Below are 11,040 nucleotides of genomic sequence, written 5' to 3'. Positions count from 1 at the left end.
GCGCCGGCGTTCACCCCCCAGGGGCACAGCCAGCGCTGAGGTTTACAGCACGGGCTACCGAGCGTTCACCGGTGAGCTCCGCTGGGTCAACTGGCCCACAAAGTTTCGGCCCGAACTACTGGAGAAGCAAGACGGTTCCATCGACCCCGTCGAGTTCCTCCAGATCTACACCACCGCCGTCCAAGCGGCGGACGGGAACAAAAAGGTGATGGCAAACTACTTTCACGTGGCCCGAGGGGCTCTGCCCGCTCTTGGCTCATGAAGTTACCCCCAGCTTCTATTTGCTCCTGGGATGATCGGTCCCACCAGTTTGTGGCAAACTTTCAGGACACCTTCGCACGCCCTGGCCTAGAGTGCGACCTCCATGCCGTCAAGCAGCGGGAGGGAGAGACGCTGATGCGGTTCATACAGCGCTTCAGCCAGGTCCACAATACCATCCCGCGGATCACCCCCCACGTTATCATCGTCGCCTTCTGTCAGGGCGTCCGTGACGAGCGGATGGTTGAGAAGCTAGGAACGCATGAGATCGAGACCACCGCGGAGCTTTTCGCGCCGGCTGACAAGGTGCGCCAAGGCGGCGGAAGCTCGGGCGTGGCATGGTCCGCGCCCTGAGCAACCCGCAGCTGACAAAATAGGTCATTCCTGCTCCGATAAGTGGGAAAATAAGAAGAGGAAAAAGTGCGACGCTGCCCTTGTCCAGCTGGCGGAAGGCACCGCATGTAGGCCGGCACGCCGAGGGCCTGTTGAGAAAAAGCCCACTCCCACGAGGCCAGAGGCAGGAAAATGGTGCAAAATCCACCAGACCAATTGGCACGACCTCACCGAGTGCTGGTCGGTGAAGGGTCTCGTGGAGTGGCGCCAGAAGGAGCGCGAGGAGCGCCGCAAGGGTGACGACGATAAAGGCGCCCCCAGGAATGAAGAGCTCGAGTTTCAAGAGCCCGAGCACACCGTTGCCTTCATCGATGGGGGCGCGTACACGCCCTCCTCTCGCCGCTGTGTCAAAACAATGCGGCGTGAGGTGTGCTCGGCACCCCCGAGCACGGCGGCCATAAGGCCCCTCAAGTGGTCGGAGACCCCGATCACCTTTAGTCAGGCGGACCACCCCGTGAGTACTGCGGGGGTGGGGCGACTACCTCTGGTGGTATCCGCCACCATCTGCAATGTGAAGGTCAGCCGAGTGCTGATCGACGGGGGTGCAGGCCTGAACCTCCTGTCCCAAGAGACGTTCAAAAAGCTGCAAGTGACTCCGAAGCGTTTGAAGCCGTCCATCCCTTTCTATGGGGTGACGCCGGGGTACACCCTACCCCTCGGGCAGGTCGAGTTGTCCATCACCTTCGGGAGTTGGGACAACTTCCGGACGGAGAACGTGGTCTTCGATGTTGCGGAGGTCCCACTCTCCTACAATGCAATCCTCGGGCGCCCGGCGCTCACCAGGTTTATGGTGGCGACACACTACACCTACCTCACCGTGAAGATGCCGGTACCGACCCGCACCATCTCCTTGCCCACCGAAATCGGCAGCGTCGTCTCCTACGCTAAGCAGCTGTACTCAGCCTTAGCCTCCGCCCGAGTCGAGTTCAAAGGACACCCGGGGGGGTCTGAGACCCTCTTTGTCCAAGTCACAACTCGTCGCCGACGCCTCCGTCCCCACGAAGGAGGTCGCGCTGGGCGAAGACCCGTCTAAGGTCACTAGAATCGGTGGTGACCTGGACGCCAAATAGGAAAGCACGCACGTCACCTTCCTCCGGGCTAACGCTGACGTGTTTACATGGTAGCCGTCGGATATGCCTGGGATCCCTAGGGAGGTGATCAAGCACCACCTTCCTGTGCGTCCAGACGCACGTCCCGTGAGGCAGAAGGTTCGCCGACAGGCACCTGAGTGCCAGGAGTTCATTCGAGAGCAAGTCAACAAGCTCCTTGATGCCGACTTCGTCCGAGAAGTCCTCCACCTGGAGTGGCTGGGAAACCCCATCGTCGTCCCCAAGGCCAACGGCAGGCTGAGGATGTGCGTTGACTACACCGACCTTAATAAGGCATGCACAAAAGATCCTTTCCCTCTACCTCGCATAGACCAGACTGTCGACTCCACTGCAGGGTGCGGTCTTTTAAGCTTTCTTGATGAAAATTTGGGCTATCACCAAATTCGCATGGCTAAGCAAGATAAAGAAAAAATATCTTTTATTTCCCCCGTGGGGACTTATTGCTATGTATCTATGCACTTTGGCTTGCGCAACGCTGGATCTTCGTTCCAGCGGGCTGTCCGCATTACCCTTAACACGCAGGTTGGTTGCAACGTTGAAGCATATGTCGACGACATCGTGGTCAAGTCCCGAGAACGGGCCACCCTGCTAGAAGACTTGGCCGAGACGTTCAACAGTCTCTGCAGCACACGCCTGAAGCTCAATCCCGAGAAGGGCAAGATGGCCTAGCGTATCCAGCCCTTGGGAACCCACCGTCATGGACCCGATACTGACCGCCTCCACGGAGCCCCGGGCTTACCGAAGGACATCCTGCATCATCGCCTTAACATGCGTCCGCTCTTCGCGGACGGCATTAAGATCCTCCTCAGCTTTCTTCAGTCGAGCTTCAAGACCCTTATTGCTGGCAGGGACGTCCTTCGCAGCCCGTGCCTCCTGGAGTTGGGCAGCCACCTCGGTGCAGGCCCACTCTAATTGCTCAGCCTGGCCTCGATGGCTTGCTCTCAAGCGGTCACGCCTGCCTCCTAGTTGGTGAGGCTCTCCTCCCGGGTGGAGAGCGCCGACGACGCCAAGTCGGCATCCATCTCATGCAGCGCAACCTACTCCTCCGGGCGGAGAACATCGGCACGGCCGTGCTCGAGATCATGGGCTTGGCGGCGAAGGTCTGTCTCAGCAGATAATGAGGCTTCCTCCCTCTTGCCGACAGCCTCCTCCCATGAGACAACCTCCTGCTCGCGCAAGGCAAGCTGCTCCTCGCGAGCGGCCAGCTCGCCGGCGCGCTTCTTCGACACCTGGTCACACAGCGCCGTGAGCTCCCCCAAGCGTTCGGCCTCACTCTGTGCGGTGACGGCCTCCTTGAGTACCTCCTCCAAGGCCTCCCGCTCCGTGGCCAGCTCCTGCAGGGACCTGTCGTAGGCCGTGCGGGCCATGGCCACACGGGTCTCCAGGAGCTTGCGGGCCTCCTCCAGCCGACCCCTTTCGTCAACAAGGGTGGCACGCTCCTCGTCGAGCTCGGCCCTCTCCGCCGCAATGGCAGTCTCAAGCCGCCCGATGACCTCCCGAGCGCTCCCTAGCACCTCGGGGTGGGGTTCCGGGGCCTTGCCAGGGGATGGCCGAGAGATCGATCCTCTCCACGCCTTTTCAGCAGAGGCGCTCGGGGATCCCAACGGCGGCTGCGCCAGCGCCACCCTTGTCGTGACGGCCTCCCCTGAAGCCAGTAGCTCCTCCCCAGTCAGAGTGCTCAGGGCAGAGCTAGCCTGGCCTCTCAACTCAGGGCCAGGGGGAAGCCTTGGTTGCTCAGGAGATGCTCGGCTTCCTGAAGAGCCCTTGGGCGGGCTGGAACGGAAAGAGATCAACCCCCAGCCAAAACACGGGCAAAACGAGCTCGAAGAAAAAAAGGGGCTTACGTGGTTTTTGGCCCACGGTACCCCCATCGGGATTGCAGGATTTGGAATTCAGGGGCCTTCGGCCTGGGCTCCGACCTTCTCCTCTTCGGGGGTGGGCTCTGGCCCCCGGGCCGTTGTGAACTAGTCCCAGCATCCACCCCGGGATCTGCTCCTGAGGGCTGGCCAGTTTGGCCGTCGGCCGTCGCGCCGCCAGCCATCGGCTAAGGGTCTCGGCGCGGGGATGGCGGAGGTGATGGCGACGGAGAGGACGAGGATGGTAGGGTAATGGGTGACCAGGGACCCTTCCCCTTATCGCCCTGGCTCGGCGATCTACCATCATCTGCGGCAGCACCCCGCCCTCCATTGTCGTCTGCCCCGGGGCATCAAAGACTGGCATCGAGTCCTACAGAGGCGTTCGGCCCGGGTCTAAACAAAGCGCCAGGTCTTTGCGTGGCAGGACCGCCCGGGTGAGGTCTTCAACGCTGGTTATCACCTTGAGCAGCGCCGCTAGGGCCCCCTCATCGAGGTTCCTGCCGTCGCCTATACACGTCCTCGTCACATCACAAGACCCAGTGTACATCCAGGCAGGACGGACGTGTTCCCTCAGGGGGCCAGCTGGCGGCGCAGGAAGTCGGCGACCACCATTAGAGAGGTAAGCCCCGCCTGGCGTAGATCTTCGATGCCGTTCAGCACTGGGCGCAGGCGGGCATCCTTCGCGGGAGCAGACTCCTAGACCCGTTTGTTGGGCTCCGTTAGCGATCGGGGTAGCAAAAGGCGGTCGTGGGGGCTAACATCGACATAGACCCAGTCCTGGCGCCAGTCATCCCACTTGCCGGCACCTGCTGGATGTAGGCATCGCTGACACCCTCCCGCAGGCGAAAGTTGCAGCAGCCCACGACGTCCACATCGTCCAACCCTTTCTTCTTCCTGGCCGCTCGGAGGATGAAGAAGTGCCGGAAGAGCACCACAGACGGCGGCACCCCTACGAACATCTCGCAGAGGAGGGCGAAGACCGCCAGGATCACCACCGAATTCGGGTTCAGGTGGGCCAACTGGATGCCGTAAGTGTCCAGCACTTGCCTGAAGAATGCCGAAAACGGCGGCACTAGACCGGCGGCCACGAAGGAGGCAAAGATGACAATCTGCCTGGGCCCACGCGGGGCGGGCGGATAGGTGGACGGCGTCACCACCGATGCTCCCCGCTGGCCAGTGAGGACCATAAGCTTCCGCACCTACTCCGCGCCCTCCTCGTTCAGGAGGCAGGATTTCGGTAGAATGGCACCGACATTCGACGTTTCCCGACGGACGCCTCCTGCCCTTGGCATTTTCAGGGGTGGGAAGTGCGCTGGAGGTGGCTGGAGTAAAGGTGCACTGAAGGCTGAAGAGAGGCTCCAAGTGCTCAAGAATGGCAAAGGCAAGAATGGCGATTAAGGAAGGCAATGATCCGTTGCCTCTCCCCTTTTTTATCGCTGGGAGTTCAAATGCCTTATTCCTCGGTGCAATAAGCGAGGAACATCTTCCTCAGTCCACGCGGAAGCCTGGGCGTCTCCCGCCTCATCATCGCCTTCCTCGAAAGTCGAACGGGCACGCGCCCTTTCGGCTCCTCCTTGGGTTATACCAAGAGCTTGGGCCTAAAAATTGCAAGGCCCACAAAGATTTTGGCACTGGGCGACAGAAAGTCACATGGCACTGTTGTGATTGGCCTCGAAGAAATAGGGCCCCACCCTCAGTCTCTAGACCATCGCCTGCCGATGGGCCCAGGGGCTGCTGTCGGTGATATGGGATCCGGGGGTTCCCGAGTCTCGAGGCTAGGACGGCGCAATGCCACATGGCGCCTTCCCTCGGGGACCACCTCCCCGAGGGCCCGAGGGAAGCAAGGTCCGGGAGTGGGTGCTCGGGGATAAGAATAGTTAGTCCCTGAGTACCCAGAGAGCTCCGAGGACCCGAGGGAAGCCAGGTCCGGTAGTGGGTGCTAGGGGCCAAGAACAGTTGGTCCCCGAGTACCCAGAGAGCTCCAAGGATCTGAGGGAAGCCAGGTCCGGGAGTGGGTGCTAGGGAACAGTTGGTCCTTAAGTACCCAGAGAGCCCTGAGGACCCGAGGGAAGCAAGGTCCGGGAGTGGGCGCCCGGAGCCAAGAACAGTTGGTCCCCGAGCACCTAGAGAGCCCCGAGCACCTTGAGAGCCCCATGCTGGTGGACCCCGTAGGGACTCCACGATGAGGTGTCGGTCGGTGGGAGGCCCGATGCCGTATTTAATGGGGAGCGTGGGCGGTCACATCCAGCCACTTTCCCCCCACGCTTGCCGTACTGAATACGCCAGTCTCTACCGCCGTCTGGCGGGAAGACGTGGGCACAATTAATGCAGCGGGTCCCATCGCATGTCCCCTCGCGGGGCCCATGAAGAAAGATGTTCCACTTGCAAGGCAAGGAAAAAGAAAAAGTGTTCTTGCCTCTATCATTAGCTCGGGGCGATTTGAATATATCTTTGATGGGCACAAGGCTCATCATCCTGTCACATCAGACCGCGTCAGACCTACTCTGCCCAAACGGGCATGAGAGAGTACTCAGAGGCTGGCCGGTGGGCGCCCTTGCGCCTGCTAAAGCTGGAATGCGAAAACCAATGGAACCGTCCAAGGGATATTTTATCAATCCTCTGTAGACTAATGATGGCCACTTTCTATTTATTGTTTACGGGAATTTGTGCCCTCGTACTGGGCACTCCCTGAATGGCCTCCCCCCCGGTAGATAAAAGGGGGGGAGCACCTTGGAGGGGGACCCCAATGGATAGAGAGATCGAAAGAGATCCAGAAAAAGACAGACATCCGAAGAGCATTGATAACATACTAGACACACAGGAGTAGCGTATTACACCTCCGTGTGGCCTGAACCTGTCTAAATCCTTGGTGCATTCATTTCTACTAGCTGACGACGATCCATCCTGCCTAAGTCCCACACGCATTAACCCCATGTACGAGGTAGTTCTAGGACCAGCCCCCCAGCCGAATCTCGAAGGGGATCCCTCAGGATCCCTGCTCGCGGTGTTCATCCACCAACAACCGCCACCAGGCTTTCCCTCTCGTCCACATTCGCACTGTTCCAGTGCACGTCCACAGGTAAATATAATGAAGTGAATAATTTGTAACATTTGTCTTACTGTCATTCTATTTAACGTGGTTCACTTGCAAGTATATACGCAAGGGATAGTCGGCTGGTAACCTCTGGGCAGATCGCTTGGCCTCGTACGTCTCAGCATGGACCCAAGCCCTTCAGGATGTCGTGGAGGAGGCGCGTCCGTTCGATGAGCGGAGCTTCGAGGAGTACCTATGGTGGTACATGCCACATACACGTACACGGGTTGCCTACACCCCAGAGGGTGTCCGGCCCCACGTCGCGTCGACTACGGAGGCCTACCCGGGCCATTGGAACGAGGAAGCTGCATTGGTGGTATGTGTAATTTACATCTCATTTTCGTACCACATACATGCATAACAACGACTATAAATTGAAATTGTTATTTCTAGTTTGTTTCTATAGGCCGATATCATTTATGATATCCATAGGGACGCAACTGGCACCATGGACTGTCTGAGGAAAGGGGTGCACCTCAGTGCAGCGGATGTAGCGGGATTCGTCAAGCGGGTTTTCGATAAGACCGCGCGGGCCTTGAAGCTTACTCTGCCGGTCCACCGTAGACGTCGCAGAAGCGCCTCCCAGGTCGAGTGGGGTCCACGTCGAGTCATCCAGGAGGTCTGATGTGCACCGCTGTCTATCGGTGTCGGCACCCACACGGCCCCCTGTACCGCGACCTGCAAGCCCGGACCCAATATGTACAGATTTTTCATACGCATGGCGTTTAAATATATTCGTTTCTTACTGGTGCATTGATTTTAAACAAATATTAGGTGCACCTACACACATCTCGACGCTACCATCTAGACCGAGCCTAGTGCCAACACCCTCACCACTCGTAGGCCACTCAGGTACTAGGCGATACTACATTGCCGTATTCAATATATTCAATAGTAAATCTAATATTGTCCACAGGTTATTTCGGGGATGAGGCTGGGTCGTCTTCAGCTGCACCGCGACCGATCCCACCACCACCGTTCGACCCCTACTACGGCACGCACGCATGGCCATCTACTGTTGTACCGACATGCCACACAGGTATAATAGTGCATTTTGTACAACAACTTTCATTTCCACATTTTCCATATCTAATACATTCATCTGTTCGTAGGCCCCTCCAGCCAGTACACATGGATGCTCGCGGATCCTTCTCAGTCTTCATACCCGAGTCAGGAAGATGAGCCTAGGCCAGACTCCCCATTCGACCTCGTGTGGGACTTCTTCGGGAGCACACCAGACTACGACATCCTCTAGCAGTCCTAGGTACCTAGTGCTCCACTTCGGACATAACACACCTAGGAGGAGGCCTCGACACCGGTGTTCTCTACTAGGCCTGCTAGGCAGGTCGGTCCACCCGACCCCCTGACCTACTCTAGGGCCACGTGAAGGCCAACCAGCGGCAGTGGGACTATGATGGGAGGAACGGCCGACGGCAGCGGGGAAGACAACAGTAGGATTCTACATTTGTTTTTGTAACTTACATATACATATTTGATTCGTGATCTATTCTTACATATTCGGATACGTGTAATCTTTATGGTCCACTTACCATGTCGTAACTGCATTTCTTATTCCAATGTGATCGCACACTAGTTGCATTTCTTTATCCAACGTGACCACACACTACTTTCTACCATCCTCGACCATGTATGAACCGTTCACGACAGACCTAGAAAAGTATTTCTTACAAAACTACTTATACATGAAGTGACCATTCGAAAACTCTATCGAGAGTCTAACTTTAGTCACAAAGTGACCACACAACTGAACTTTAACCATTAAACGACATCACCTCTTCCCTGGCGTAATCTGCAGACACGAATTGACCGCACCACTCAACTTTAACAACAACACATTTGTCCTTGCACAAGCTATAGACAAGAAGTGACAACACGGGACACCTTTTACCAAAAATTAAATGACAATACATGTACCTTGACACATAGAATCTCTGTCTAGTATCAATGCCATAATTTTTCCATTCTTCAAGAGGGAATCCAATGCTCCTGCCCCCCTCTAAGTCCTTCCACCCACTCCTTTCTTCAATAGGGAATCTAATACTCCTGCCTTCCCCCACCATAAATAACCCAACCTTCATATATGGATACACCACTCATTTCTCAGTTCTCTCAACTGCAATGTCTTCCTTAGCTCCACTAAGCTCACCTAAGAAATATTGGGGGATTTTCATCCCTCAGGGGGTCGAACCACCGATGTGCTTCTGTGGTGATCGTTGTAGGCTTCGCGAGTCTTAGGACATCTCATACACCTATGAGCTGTGCTTCTTCATGTGTGCCAACTACCAATACGACAAGCCTCAAGATGGATTGTATGAGTATCCACCAGTATAGCAACAAAGATCAGCCACATCTTTCCCGATTTCACACCCTATTTTACTAATCTCTCATCTTGTTCTATTTGTTCGGTCCCATCCACCGATCTGTGACTTTATTCAATGGCTTGACATTGAGCAAAATGAAGACCAGAAGTGGTGGGTCGATATGACCATGTGGTGGAGGAGGGAAGCTTACGCACATCGGGAGTACGAGCAACAACAAGAGGAACTACGTCTGAAACGGCAGGAAGAAGAGTGCATGAGGAAGGCAACACAAGACCATACCGCGGCTCAGGCTCGGAAAGCTAAGAGGGCAAGGAAGCGGGAAAGGGCCCGTCACGCTAAGGAGGCAAGTCCCGATGCCCTGCAAAAGGGCAAATATCCTAAGTGCACCCAGTAGAGAATATCTAATGTAACCCGACATGTTTCCACTCCCTAAGGCATGTTATGATTAGGAGCGACACACTATTAAGTAGGTCTTTGTGCGAACCGTATATGCCATCTTTTTTTTCTCGTCGTGTCGTCGTGGTTACAATCTTATATAATATTTTTCATCATATGTATAATCTTATGTTTGTTGCCGTTTGCAACCTCATTGCCGCGTAATATGCTGCAAATGCTTCACATATATAATTTGTTCACAAATATTAATTTTTTATCCTCCGAACAATACGTAGACTACTCCAAAATCTCGCTTCCCAAATATGCCGTTTTGATCACTTTTTAACCATTTTAATTTCAAATTTTGCAAAAAATCAATTTCAAATATTGAGCAACGTTTTCCAGTAAATTTGCAACTTAAAAAAAAATCCTACCCGTCCACTGGGAGGGCGGTTGGAAATGTACCCACCCTCTCATTGGGCAGGAGACCCTACCCACCCCCTGAGAGGGATCTTACCGCCCTCTCAGAAGGCTACAGATGTCTACTTTTATAATTATTGCGACGAGAAATCTATTTATTTAAATTTTTAATAAAAAATATAAAAATAAAAGCTCGTGTTTTCGCCAGTTCGGCCTTCGTACAAAATGAATCATGAATTAATGATTCTCAGCCTACAGTCCAATCCAACATGGGTGGGCTTTCTGAGGACAATCAAGACAAACAAGGGTTGGATCTAGTTGGCCTGTTCAGCAAGCCTATTCATGCGGCCAGTTGCAGCCCGCAGCCTGTAGCCCCGTACGAGCGCAAGACCCGAACGAATCCAAACCAGTCATAGTGTCATGGCCCAAGATAACATACCAACAGGCCACCCAACCGACCGACCTCTTCGGTCCTACCAATGAACGGCCGAGCCAGGCACAGACGCACAGATGCGACATGGCAAGCCTTCCACGGTTCCACCGCGCAGTTGCACCACGCATTTAGGCGCGGCGGGCGGAGCGTGACGTCCGACGGCGCACGGCCCAGCACGCAGCGGACCGGCAGCCGCATGAACAGTATGCAAAGGATTCGTCCTTACTCTTCAAAGTGAAATTGTAGGTGATATTTGTAGTTTGGGATTTGGGCGAAGGGATTGGGATTCGATCTGCTTTTAGCTAGGCTCCTTTGGGCGAAGGGATTGGGATTCGATCTGCTTTTAGCTAGGCTCCAGACTTGCAGTTGGATCAGGCGATTAGCAATCCATGTAATCTGATATATGCATTATGTGTGTACTAATCGCCACGACGAGCTGTCTAAAATACACCTAGTACTGTAGTCACAAAACCCATCAAAACGATCTGAAATACTTTGTCAAATCCTTGATGCTTTATCAAAGACCTATTTCCAAATGTTCAAAAGACAAATCTTAGAATGGGCTAGCACTAGTAGTATAAACGACTGGTAGCCCACCACATATAGCTTCCTAGCAGGGGCGCAGGGCAGCTCATCAATTTCAGCATGCTACTCGTTGCTAATTCTCATATTTATGCTTATTGGCTACTATGTTGAGAGAAAAAAACTAAGCTAATATCCAAGCTCCATGGCGTGTTGTAAATCCATATAGCGAAGAACT

This window comes from Phragmites australis, chromosome 5 (genome assembly GCF_958298935.1).
Source record: "Phragmites australis chromosome 5, lpPhrAust1.1, whole genome shotgun sequence".
Classification (NCBI taxonomy): Eukaryota; Viridiplantae; Streptophyta; class Magnoliopsida; order Poales; family Poaceae; genus Phragmites; species Phragmites australis.
This window is presented reverse-complemented; position numbering follows the sequence as displayed.